A 13,777-nucleotide genomic window follows, 5' to 3' on the forward strand; every position below is an offset into this window, starting at 1 on the left:
GGTCTCTTCGTTGTCAAACTTTCACAAAAAATATTCGAATAGTTACAACCACTATCAACAAATTTCCCCATTTTCCATCTGTGTCTAAATCTAAATGCAGATTCTATGAACAAAGCTTTCCTATTACTGCCCACCCGTGAAACACTGTTCTACTGGCCTGCTTCCAGGCCGACTACAATATGGTAGCCTTCAAGTCCAATGTAAATACGTTTATGTTGAGCCGTCCCTTTTAATAATCCAAATTATACCCAATCTACACCATTAACGATTACCACTCTTCCACTTTTTACTCATTAACCCTTAACCTCGAGTGGCCTTCTGTCCTTGATAAGTGGCGACTCTCTTGTAAAAATAAAAATAAAATAAGTACTAATATGGCAAGAAGTGTGTGGAAATATTAATTACATAACTGAAATTATGGATTTAGTAAAATTGTAACATGCTCCATTTATTAGTATGTATGTATGTATGCATCTATGTATGTATGCATGTATGTATGTATGCCTGTATATTTGTGTGTGTGTATATGTGTATTGGGGTAGAGAGGGCTCCCGTAAGCCGTGGTGAAGGCAACCTTTCTAGGAGAAGCAAATCTCTGATTTAAAAAACCATAAAGCGGAAGACCAGTACCCGCATTAAGCTGGTCTGCAGTTTAATTTGTTGCTGGCTATCTTGCTCTTGCTTGTTGCTGGATCTCAACATTTTGAACCGAGAGAGAGACTTAGCTGTCGTACAAAACTAAGACTCTGTAACATCATCTTTGTATAGATACTCCCTCAGACATTTGGGCTCATGGATTTTAAATGTCTGAGGGAGTGGCACTCGTCTGACAAGACGTTGCAATCATCATGTATGCATGTATGCATGTATGTATGCATTTATTAATATGTATGTATGTATGCGCGCATGTATGTATGTATGTATGCGCGCATGTATGTATGTATATATGTATGCATGTATGTATGCATGTATGTATGCATGTATGTATGTATGTATGTATGTATGCATGTACAAACTGACCCGGTTGCTACTGGATGCTACTGACATCTTACTTCAACAATTGTACAATATTGTGTGGCACACATTGGCTGTGATTACCATTATTTAAACTTGGACGAATCCCGAAACAAGGAGAAATAATACGATTTTCTCAATATCTACAACACGTATTAAATCTATTAAAGGTGCTTGTCATTATAATATTGATTAGCTGTTGGTTAACCCTTTGCCGTGCCGTAAAAAAACAGTGTCGGCCTTGTTTTAAAATAACCAAAGTCGTGGAGCCCTCGGGAGATTACGATCAAGACATCTACAATTGACAGCCGTCCTTTCTATTAAGGGTTTAATAGCAATTGATGACGTGTTTTGACAGACTGGCTGAGAAGTGGTTTGTAAGATAAACTGCTGTTGAATAACAGACACGGTGGTAACCGTCGTGTTTTTTTTCACTTTGTTGTTGTTTGTAGCAAAAAGAAAGAAGAGAATTTCTCTGCAACTTTTGTTGAAATCAGACGCGTTCTCCAGCGCCTGTTATCTATGTTAATGAGCATCGCCACCGGTGCCAAAACAAGATTTTTTTTATGAAGCGATAAAATATATCTTTTTTTTTGCTGCTACATTTTCTCTAACACCGTAGATAATTAGTGATAACAGAAAACCAACTTATCCACCTGTCCGGACAGCGCTTCGGGATCTAAACACAACGTGGGTTAAAAAACCTCGGGATCTAGACACAACGTGGGTCAAAACTATGAACAAACGTTACTCCGAATAGAAATGTAACTATCGCAGCATAACATATTAATATTAAGACGCCATCTCAGGATGATAATATCCTATCCCAGAATATTCTCACAGCGTAGCCATAACGAAATACATACCAGGTAACGATAGTATTATTTTTTTTTTGCATTAAAGAAACACTGAATATTATCTTGTTTTTCGAATTATTTAGATTTTTCCAACTACTGTTCTCATCTTGAGCGTTTCAGGCGATGTATCCTCTGGTCTAATTTAAGCGTATCTTGTGGAAATCAGGTATCTTTCTGTCGAAATCTGGCAATTTTATATACTCGATTTTATCCAAGATCCAAAATTGTAAGATTGCAGTATTACTTCTGGTGAATGGTATATAGTAAGTCTCTTCGGACTATTGTATTTATCGGCATCATTCATCTTCATATTATTGTAAAATGAGTGACAAGAAATTAGGAATTGATCAGGACCAATTGTTCGACTTGGCATTGTATGCAATCAAAACAATGTAAGATTATAGCATTAATTTTAGACTGTGGTATATATTAAATCTTTTTGGCATTATTTGCATCGTTTAACTTCATATTATTATCAAATATAAAAATTAGTTATTCGTATTATTTGTATGGATTGGACTACTGTTCTCATCTTGAGTGTGATTTTCACAACGTTTCGGTCGATGTAATCTCCGAAAAAATACAATTGTTAACTTCTTAGGACCTCTATCCAGTCATGGCTGAGGGGACAAACGCATGCTACCACCGCGAATTAAATAAGGGGTACCATTCAAAATTCCGTCCAAATTCTCAAGTTCGACAGAAACATTCCTGAATTCGACACGATACACCTGAAGAAGGTCGGAGGTTACATCGACCGAATCATTGTGAAAATGACACTCAAGATGCGAACAGTAGTTCGATGAATCCAAATAATACGAAACCATGTCTAGACTTTCACCCATAGTGCGGTGCGCCTGTATATACATTACTCCAACTTTTATTCACTTCTTATTAAATCTTAATTAAATTATTCGTCTAATAATAAGACGTTCATACATAAATTTTCGACCGTACATTATATATATATATATATATATATATATATATATATATATATATATATATAAGTAGAAATTTTACACTCGTTAAAACGATGTCACCCAACATGTTAACCTAGCGAGCAATTGGTAATAGAATTTTCAGAATGTAAGAGATGATAAAAGTATTTGCACATTCAAGCAAAGTCGCAGCTCACAAGAGCCATGGCAGCCAGCAAACCGTAAAATTATAAAATTCACACTTGGGAGGCATTGGCTTGGGTTCTTGTTGGTTGGATGAACACACATCCTGTTCGCAACATAGTAGGGTTAAACCGTAGTCAGATTTTGCCGCAGTTTTTTTTTGATATATGTTAATAGACTTTCTTGTGTGTGGTACAGTTGCTGGAGTGGCAGAGTACTCACCTCACATGCAAGAGACTCAAGTTTCGAATCCCGAATTCGAATGCGTTTTACTAATGAGCTCAAATTCTGGTTGTTTGGCGGTCATAGCTCTTGCTTGACTATGTAAATAATTATATATATATATATATATATATATATATATATATATATATATATATAGAGAGAGAGAGAGAGAGAGAGAGAGAGATGTTGTTATTGTTGTTTTTTCAAGCGATACATATGGTTAATATTGGCTCCGCCTCGGAGCTCATTTTTTTATTTTTTATTTACTTAGAAAGTCGCCCTTTTTAATTTGGACGTATATAACATTTTTATTTATTTATTATTTTTAAAACAGTAATCTACGTACACGCGTGTTTCGAGGTCATTACCTCTCGTCAGCGTAGTTCAACTGTTTCTAGGGATCGAACCTCACAGTCCGGTGCCTTAACCGTTAGGCCATAATCCTAGATTAATTATACTGTTTATTTTTATCGCTTATAAATTTAGATTTTGTTATTGTTGTTTTTTCATGTTTTTATATATATATATATATATATATATATATATATATATATATATATATATATATATATATATATATTTATGCTATTTCGCCCCTTTTAAGAAAGAAAATCTTAAATATTGAGTACGATGTGGGAAATAAAAAGGCTGTCATTGTTGCGAGATCACGAATTCCTGTCGCTCAATCACTATAGATCGTCTGAATTAAAGTTATACTTTATAAATGTTTACATTTTTCTTTCGTCGCGTGGCGGTTGACGGGACTAGGGGTTTATAATCGTCGCTAGTGGAGCCAAAGATGGCTACGTTGCAGTGTTCGAATCCTTCGATCAGGTTCAATCGTCCTATCTTCACTGCTGATTGCGAAAGCATGAAACACTAGTGTCTGTAAGTATAAAAATAATTATATGTATAAGTTTTGAAAACATATATGGCAATTAAGCTACACCAAATTTTCCGCGTTTCATCATCGTGAGGATTCGTCGCATTGAAAGAATGGTACTGCTTGTTTTTATATGTTACCGTGATACTGAGTTTGCTAGATAGCGAATCAAATTTTACCCCACCTTAAAAATGAATAAACCAGGATTAGAGAACAACTCTGAGAGCTTAAGGAAAGTAGGCGTTCAACGATAGACGAGTGAAAAATAATACGACAAGCTAGAACATGTAGGATTCGTGAAAACTATGTTTGAATGAGAAATTAGCAATCCTAAATGCTAAAGAAACCCGCAAATTTAAACTGCTGAAGAGAACTAGTAAACATATGCATAAAAATAAATTTTATCTTGGAATAACTGATCAAAAGAACAAAAAACAAACCCCAATAATAACGATAATTATGATTATCAAATTAATTATTGATAAATAAACAAATGGACTACTATAAAATAAAATGTAAGTGAAAAGCATCCACATTAAAACTAGGTCAACTTGTAACACGAGGAAAAAGAAGGACCCATCCTTTCGCCTAAAGAAGGCCGAAGCTTACATCGACCGAAACGGTGTGAAAATAATATTCAAAATGAGAACGCCAGAATAAAAAAAATGTGAATAATTAATTCTTATCTAAGAAAAATTAAAAAACGCAATCTTCATCAATGAGCATACAATCCCCCTCCTCAAGTACACATTAACAATGCTTTAGTATCCGTTCGTTTCAAAGACACTTTTTTCATCAGCAAAAATTAGAAGAAAATTTTTGTTATCAAACATTTCGCTAATAGTCTAGCTAAATAGCAGAAAACGAAACCGACCCAAGATACCTCCAAAAAACAAGTTCTCCAATAATATTAAAATTACAATAATTTTTTAAATTTTTCCTTATTCTTAACATTGCCAGCTGAAAAAATGGAATGTCAATTTTTGTGTACGTACATACATATTCCGACAGGAATTGACATTCTACATTGATGATTGCGTAAGCATGAAACACTAGTGTCTGTTGGTATAAATAATAATTATTATTTAATTATGATTACCAAGCCCCTTTAAGAGCACTCGAGGATTATAACTATCTGGAAAGTATAAACTAAGAGGCAGTAAACTAGCGTTTATACAATGTTCACGACTTCTCTTGTTCGAACACTCTAGATTGTCTGAAGTCTGCGCCTCAATTGAGCGTTTATTGGTTATTAATTGCCTTCTTTCATTCTCGTGGCAATTGTTTGGTGGCCTGGAGATAGAGGCTTTGCAAATGGAGTCAAAAGTTGCTTCGTGGCTGGGTTTAGAACTTTCCCACCAGCAACAATTGTCACCTTTCACTGATGATTATGTAAGCATGAAATACCAGTGTGTGTAGGTATAAAATAATTAGCATTTAGTTATAAAGGCTTTAAAAATGATAATAATCAATTAAATTGTCCAAATTCGTCACTATATTTAATTAAAGCCACGTGTTTATACAAACCTGCACAATATCTATCTATCTATCTATCTATCTATCTATCTATCTATCTATCTATCTATCTATCTATTGGTGTGTTTCTGTATATGTGTGCGTCTACCTACCTACCTATATATATATATATATATATATATATATATATATATATATATATATATGATTTTCAGAATGTGAGAGATTGTATAATAAATTCCACAGCCAAACAACGTCGCAGCTCACAAGAGCCATGACAGTCAACGAACATATATATATATATATATATATATATATATATATATATATATATATATATATATATATATGTGTGTGTGTGTGTGTGTGTGTGTGTGTGTGTGTGTGGTTGGTTGGTTGGTTGGTTGTTTTTGTTTTACGGCATATCAACCCTTTTTCAGGTTATTTAATGCCGAATCCCAAGATTTTGAAGAAAAATTTTTTTTAATAGAATATATTTGTTGTTTTCACGTCGGTTTCTATTCAACCCATAGTTGGGACCCTAACAGGTACTACCACTCCGGGTCAGAGTGGACCTGGGAGCAATGGTAATTAAAGGGTGGCTCCACACTCCCCAAAGCCCACAAGCTGGGGCCTCACCACTGGATATAGTTTATGGTCATATCCAGGACCCCCATTGAGGGACTTTTACCCTCTGTAGGGGGGTAGTTGGCGTATTTTAATGCCCCACCGACAGGGCCGTGTGTGTGTGTGTGTGTGTGTAAACTTAAGTATGTTTATATGCTTATATATTTGTATGTACATATTTTATTCTTAAACCAATTAACCGATCATTATGAGTTTTGGAAGACTGTTAAAACATTTTGTCGATACCATTATACACAACACACACACACACACACACACACACACACACACACACACACACACACACACACACACACACACACACACACATATATATATAAGATTTATAAGATTGAGTTTGTGACTGGGTTCGAATCTCCCTGCAACAGTACTTATTAATTCCTACACTGATTATTGCGTAAGTATAAAACATCAGTGTCTTTAGGTAAAATAAATAATTATTAATATTTATTTTAAAATATTATACATATGTGTGGATATGTTTAAAATATGTACATTTTGTAGTCAACTTTCAACTGAAAAATGTTTTTGTGTTTTAATTTTTCGTAGAAATTACCCGGCGTTTGTTTGCAATAACTTAATCTACTACGTGTAGTATATAAGTGAAGCTGTTATCAATCGCTGCTCTGTTTACGTTAAGCGGTGCATCACTATTTCCCCTGCTACTGCTAACAGATTGCTGCTTGGGTTACAGCTTTAAGTGTGGCATTCTCTGCACATGCTGCACGTCTTGTTGACTACTGGTGCAGCTCATATAAACGGACGCCGTCGCAGTCGTCAATGTTTGTCGGCCGTGATTTGCAAAGAGCACGGATACTACAATGTGGGGATTTCTCATCGCCGAAAGATAAGCACATTTTTATGAAAGTAGAAGCATACTAGAAAACCTTCCATTCTTCATGCCTGTGCGGCCGACTTTCTTTAAAAAGAGCACTACTTATTTTTTTTTGTTTTTTTTTGGCTACAATGATAAAGTGTAGTATCTGTTCTGATACTACACTTGATCATTTCTGTCTTCGATCAGTAAACCATTATTTTTTGTTTCAATCTAGAATGCCTTGTTTTAAAGAGCTAGATTTTTCCCACATTAATAACTAACCTTGTGCCTAAATCTGTTCCCGTTGGGAAGACGTGCAACTAGAGACCTGTAAAATATATTAGGGTTTTCCTGAAGAAAAAAAAATGGTAATTGCCTATTCTTCAACCTGCATCCCTGTTAGGAACAAAACCTTGACCGACATAACACAATTTATACATGCAAGCAGTGGAGGTTCCCTACTTTTATACATCGTAAAACGGAAATTTTTACCCCCAAATTGGCCTTAGTAAGAAGCCAGTCATGGCATGACGGAACCACAACCCGATTTTTCATAGCCTGTAAATAAGGGCTTACACTACAATGTTGAAAACGCGACCCCGTCTCCAAACCCTAAGAGAAATAATAGCAAGATCCGACTAACTAGTAAGAATTTCCTGGACTGTGGTTTACGAATCTTCAACTTAGTCTTTTAATCGCAAACGGAACTTAGACCAATCTAACTTAAACATGAATGAGACAGTATTTTCCGGGGAATAGCTGGATAAAACTTACTGGATCATACTAAATACGAGGATGTTTTATTTATTTATTTTTTTACAAAGTTGAAAACGAAACCCTCTCCAATCTTTGGAAGGAATGGAACAAAAAACCCCGACTAACTAGCAACTTTAACGAATATTTAATTTAATCGGAAACGGAACATGGACCAACCTAAGTTAAACCCCTATAAGGGAAGAATTTTCCGGAAGAAACGACGGATGAAAATTACCGGATCGTATGAACACCGCGGATTTTAAATTAAAGATTTTATTTTTATGGACCTTGGATCTTACGCACACGCGTATCGGCCTTCATGGATTCATGTATATGTGCATGTATACCTGGGCATGTGTCTCTGTGAGTGTGTGCGTGTGTTAGCGTGTACACATTTGTGCAAGGATGAAGGAAATACCGGGATATTAAGTCGTTGCGAAGTAAAAATAAGTAAATAAAAAGACGGATAATAACTCCACGGACACAATGAAAAGGACGAAATACTACGGACACTCAGAGTGGCCATAAAACAAAATAAAAAAATAAAACATTTTTATCCGTGTCGACAAAAGGAAGATAACAAATGAAAAATAACACAGAAAATGGTTAGTAAACTATCTTTTTTATACCTATATGCAAGCAAGTTAAGCTAACGTATTAAGCTGCTTTTTATGTATAGTGTAAAATTTATAAAGTAGCGGTTATTTAGTCCACGGAGCTAGATATAAACAAAGAATTCCAGAGAGCCAGAAATGAGAGTAGGGACCGTCTAACATGGACGTCGGTTCGAATTCTGTATGTTTCTCATTTGTTGTATGATATGTTTATATCCAGCCCCGCGGACTAAACAACTACTTGTTTAATAATGTTATCCGCGTAAACAATAGAAAAAAAATTAATTCGTAACATACTGTATACTGTTAGAAATAAAGTTCCAATATTAAACACCAATTTGGTACCCCCACATGGGTATATATATTATTTTTTTAAATATAATTATCCACTGACACGTGTTTCGTCATCTACGACTCATCAGAGTGGCTGAATCGCTAGAATCGTTAGATTCAGCCACTCTGATGAGTCGTAGACGACGAAACACGTGTCAATGGATAATTATATTAAAAAAATAATATATATATATATATATATATATATATATATATAATAAACTTTTAACTTTCTTGAAGTTTTACATTTGGACTTTACCGTCACTGGATTTTTTTTATCTTCCACCAGACTATCCTTTCGTGTGTAATCACCCTTTTCTTCACCATATTCCCCCTGCTTTACTTTTTTGTTTTCAAGTAAGATCTTTGACTTACTTCTGCATGCAAAATCCGATCCCGCATTTTGCTAATTCCTACTCTCTGATGAGAAGGAAAGTATTTCTTCGAAACTCCGCGGATTAAGGACTATCCATTTATCTAGTGTTTCCTTTTCAGTTTAAATATGTTTTTAACTCATTTCAAAGTGTTTTTTTAACATATTTTATTAACTCTTTGTTCATATATATATATATATATATATATATATATATATATATATATATATATATATATATATATATAGAGAGAGAGAGAGAGAGAGAGAGAGAGAGATGTGTCTGTATGGGTTTTCGTGTGTGCGTTTTATTTTCTTTTAGTTCAAGTTCTCAGAAATCAAGGGGCCCCTTTCCTAATACTTGATCCATATACGGGATACATAAATATTCGAATATTCTATTAAAGCTCTTCTTAATATCGCAATCACTGAGTTATTAAAGAAGTTGAGAACAATTTTCCTCTCTCCAACTGACCATTTAAATGTGTTATAGTATAACTTTTTTGTGGTCTTTTGGTCTTACTGAATTCCAGGGCAAGAATTGATCTGGTCTGGTGGAGTATCCATACTTATTATTTGTAGTAACATCGCTTGGAGAGGTTGTCCCATTCCTCGTAAAAGCCAGTGTGGATTAGCCATACTGAGATCTTATTTGAGCTGTGAATACTATGCAATTTTGAATATTAAGTCAGGGTTTACTTGTAATGAAAAAGTATACTTATGTCACGTTGTCCTGACAAACATCTGCGCAAAGACCCTTTAGAGTTGCGAGGATTGTGTATAGTAGGCATTCAAGTTCTCTTGTTTTTCATTGGTTGTATTTTATGTCTATATCCAGTCCCGCGGATATGTGTGCACGTGTGTTCAGGAATGTTTGAATAAACTCTATGATGAAAAAAAAAGTAAGAATAGAGACCATCTAATATGCGTGTCAATTGACATTTTTCATTTCTTGTATTTTATGTTTATATTAAGCCTCACGGACTAAATATTAACTTTTTAAATAATATTATTCAGGTAAACAAAAACATAAAAGGCAACTTAATGGATAACATACCTGAAAGTGTCGGAAATAACTTTCTAAAATTAAACACACAGACACACACATGCGTGCTTGTGCATGTATGTGTATGTTTTTCACCTTTTTTTATCAATTTTCTTATCAGCTGGTTATGGGGCATCCTACGGGATGCCAAACATTCATCCGCTATCGCATGTATTTCAACTGAAAGTTCTTTTTAATATTATGACCGCTTATTTTCGTGCAATTGTTTAAATCTTTCTTGCACTTGGTTTATCGGTTATATTTGTCAGGTAGTTTTTGAAATTCTGTTTTTATGAGTTCAGTTATTCCTATAATTACTAGAATTATAGCGATATTCCTAAAGTTTCGGTTTCTTTCAATGTCATACATAGGACCTTGGTATTTCGTTATTTTTCCCTCTCAGCTCTATTTAAGCCAGCATCATTGGGGACACTAACTTCTACTAAGGTTGCTTCTTTCTCCTTCTTGTCCCATATCACTATGGCAGGTTTAATAGACACATCTCACAGGTATTCAGCTGTAGGAAACGCATAGTCATAATGGATGGTTTATGACTTATTTCCAACTGTTCTTTTTAGTATATGTTCCCAAGACTTGTTTCTACATTCGCTATTCAACCTTTTTTTTAAAAGATCCAGTAGAGATATCTACACACTCCATTGTGTCACATTGTATAGTAGCCATTCCAACTGAATGTCACTTGGTTCACAATTTCTACTTTTGTGTCGCAGAAACTGCACTTGTAATGTTTTAAAAAAACATTGGTCATCAATCCTTAATGCATGGCCTTTTTTTTTTTTACATAGGAGTCACCACTTATCAAGGCCCGGGGGACCACTCGAGGATAAGGGTTATAGACTGTACCGCAGTCAATGGGATAATATTGTAGTAATCGTTATTAATGGAAATTTGGTAAATTGGATTACTTATGGGGGCGGTTCAACAAGAATTTGTTTATGTTGAACTTAAAGACAACCAAGCTGTTGTCAGCTGGAAAGCAGGTGAATGGAAGACAGAGGGCTTATTTTTAACTTTCTTTTTGGTGTATGTTCTCATGATGCTGCATTCAATATTCAACTTTTCACAGATCGTCCAGTGGAAATATGTAGACGCTCCAGCAGAACTTATAACTAGATGTTAGGTGGCCTACACTCTCTACTTCTGTGTGGTAGAACCTGCACCTGTTGTAATTACTGAGATAACTCGTCTTTTAAAAGCATTATCCATCAAGCCTTGATATTGACTAGCCATTATAATCCTGTGCTGATTATAGCGGAGTGATCGTCTTTTTAGTCAGTCTTCATTATTTATATAGTCTTGAATGAATTCACCCAGAAAATACTTGGCATGCTGTTAGTTGGTCAAAATTTCCAGTTTTGCAATGAAAGTTCTTGGTGTATTTTTGATAAATCTTTTGTTCTGTTCCCATAGCAGACTTGTTTTCTGATTTTATCTCATTTGTAAGACAATCGTGTCCAAAATATTTGGCGATTTTCATGATGGAGGTTGTTATACTGACTATTAATGTTGATGTTCCATTTTAAGGTTCTGATTCTGATGTTAGATAATAGCAGGGTTAAAGTGTTAATTATCATCTATCTATCTATCTATCTATCTATCTATCTATCTATCTATCTATCTAACTAGCTAGCTAGCTAGATAGCTAGATAGATAGCTAGATAGATAGCTAGGTAGATAGAGTTGTGTGGACAAGAGATTAGAAGCAATGCTTTGACAGGTTATGACAATATGTCAAACTGTGACCTGGTCAAGTTTTCACCGGAAAGTATCCGAACAAGTAACCGGAAGTTGACGTGTCGCATGTCACACATTCCGGTTTGACAATCATAATATTGACTTGGGTTTAAAACTTCAAAGGAAGCAGATGATCTAAATGGGTCTCCTCCCGGCGGGGTGGGGGAGAAGTATCAAAATGGAGATGTAGAGGAACCACGCCAAGCCAAGGTCGTCGATCACTCCTCTGCTATGACGACTACCTTGTAGAAATAAAGAATATATATAAAACAGAGCTCATAAGATATTGCTCGGTGCTCACAATAGTAGGACGATGCTGATGGTCAATATCTGAGAGATCCATATCTCCCGCTCCTCTAGACAGATATAGCCTTGGCAAACAGTGGTTTCTATATATTATTCTGTACAGGGTAACATTTTTATCCTGTTAGTGCTCAGTCTGTTTATGGCTTTTTGTGGCAAATCAACAATGCTAAAGCTGTATGTTATTACAGGCATGTCTAGTTAGTTAAGTACAGTTATTTTGTTTTTGTTTGTGACCTCTATCTTACAGATTTTTCTTACATGGCGTATATATTCTCTGCCAATTTTTATCTCATCTTGGTAGGCTGAATTTTATCGTTCTCTTTTATGGCAAAGTATTTTCATTTTTCTCCACTTGGTTTTTCAAGGTCAGTATTTTCATCATGCTGTTTTCTCTTCGGACATTTTTCCCAGCTTTGATGAAGCATTTGGCACATTTGTCCAAAATCAAACTTCGTTTCCGTATTTCTGAAGGAGTTACGTACGACCTGCGAGAGTCGACTTAAGTCAGCATCTGAGCTGGCATACACCTTAAAATTATTCATGAACATCAGGTGGTTGACTCCTTTTGTTCAAGTTTTGTTGGCGATCTTGACTCAGATTGTAGACACTCCGGTTTTTATTGAGCAGCTTGATTAATGGATCTATTATAAGGCAGAAAAGTAAACGAGGTAAGCTTTTTTCCTTGGAATATTCCTCTTCTGGTTTTGATGTTACGGATTTTTACGTTTGTGTGGTTTATTGAGGTTGTTTACCCCATTTTTATATGTACAGCCAGAATGGATCTTATATAAATCAAGGCACCACAGTAGTCACGTGTGTAGGACACCATTATATGCCAGTTGATAATCAATCCATGCCATGCTTAGGTTCCTCTGTGTCTTCCTACAGTTCTCAAGAATGGTCTTTTTAATTAACAACTGCTCCTTGTTTCCTTCAATAATTACAAGACACCTTATCTACCACCATTAGCAATTGCCAAAGACACATTACCTGAAAGTGCTTCTTTTAAACTCCTTAGCCTAACGTTCACAGGGAACATGAGTTGGAACCGTTAAATAGAGAGCATAGCCAGAGCCGCTGCGAAGAAAGTAGGCTCTCTCTACCATGCTAGAAAACTACTAGCGCCTGAAAGTATTTTGTACCTCTATAAGGCCACCATTCGCCCATGTATGGAGTATTGTTGTCACATTTGGGATGGTGCATCTGCTACTAGTATATCACTATTAGACAGGGTTCAAAAGAGAGTCGTCAAAGGTCCTGAACTGTCATCTAAGCTTCACACTTTATCTCATCGACGAAATGTTGCACCGCTCTGCCTATTTTACAAGTATTTTAATGGTGAATGCTCTGACGAACTGCAAGCACCACCTTCGACGTAAATACTCCTGACAAACCTGACTAGCAGCTAAATTCCACGCCTACACAGCAGAGATCTCTAGATGTAAGAGAGCTTTCTACTCCAGTGGTTTCTTCCCCAGAACTGCTATACTTTGGAAAACCCTTCCGGGCCCCTGCTTCCCCAACTGTACTTACATGCAGAAGTTTAAATGT

The 13,777-nt window shown here is 35.5% G+C and overlaps 1 long non-coding RNA gene across 1 annotated transcript in view; it reads left to right on the forward strand.

Moving 5' to 3' along the window:
• The first annotated feature begins 6,905 nt into the window (after positions 1-6,905).
• The window catches only part of LOC145246690 (uncharacterized), a 79,470-nt gene continuing 72,598 nt past the window's right edge, over positions 6,906-13,777 (forward strand). The window contains exon 1 of the long non-coding RNA XR_013863151.1: positions 6,906-8,405. This is a non-coding gene — a long non-coding RNA (uncharacterized LOC145246690). The remainder of the gene's footprint in view (positions 8,406-13,777) is intronic.

Source organism: Euprymna scolopes, chromosome 24 (assembly GCF_053919585.1).
Source record: "Euprymna scolopes isolate OS-2025 chromosome 24, ASM5391958v1, whole genome shotgun sequence".
NCBI lineage: Eukaryota > Metazoa > Mollusca > Cephalopoda > Sepiida > Sepiolidae > Euprymna > Euprymna scolopes.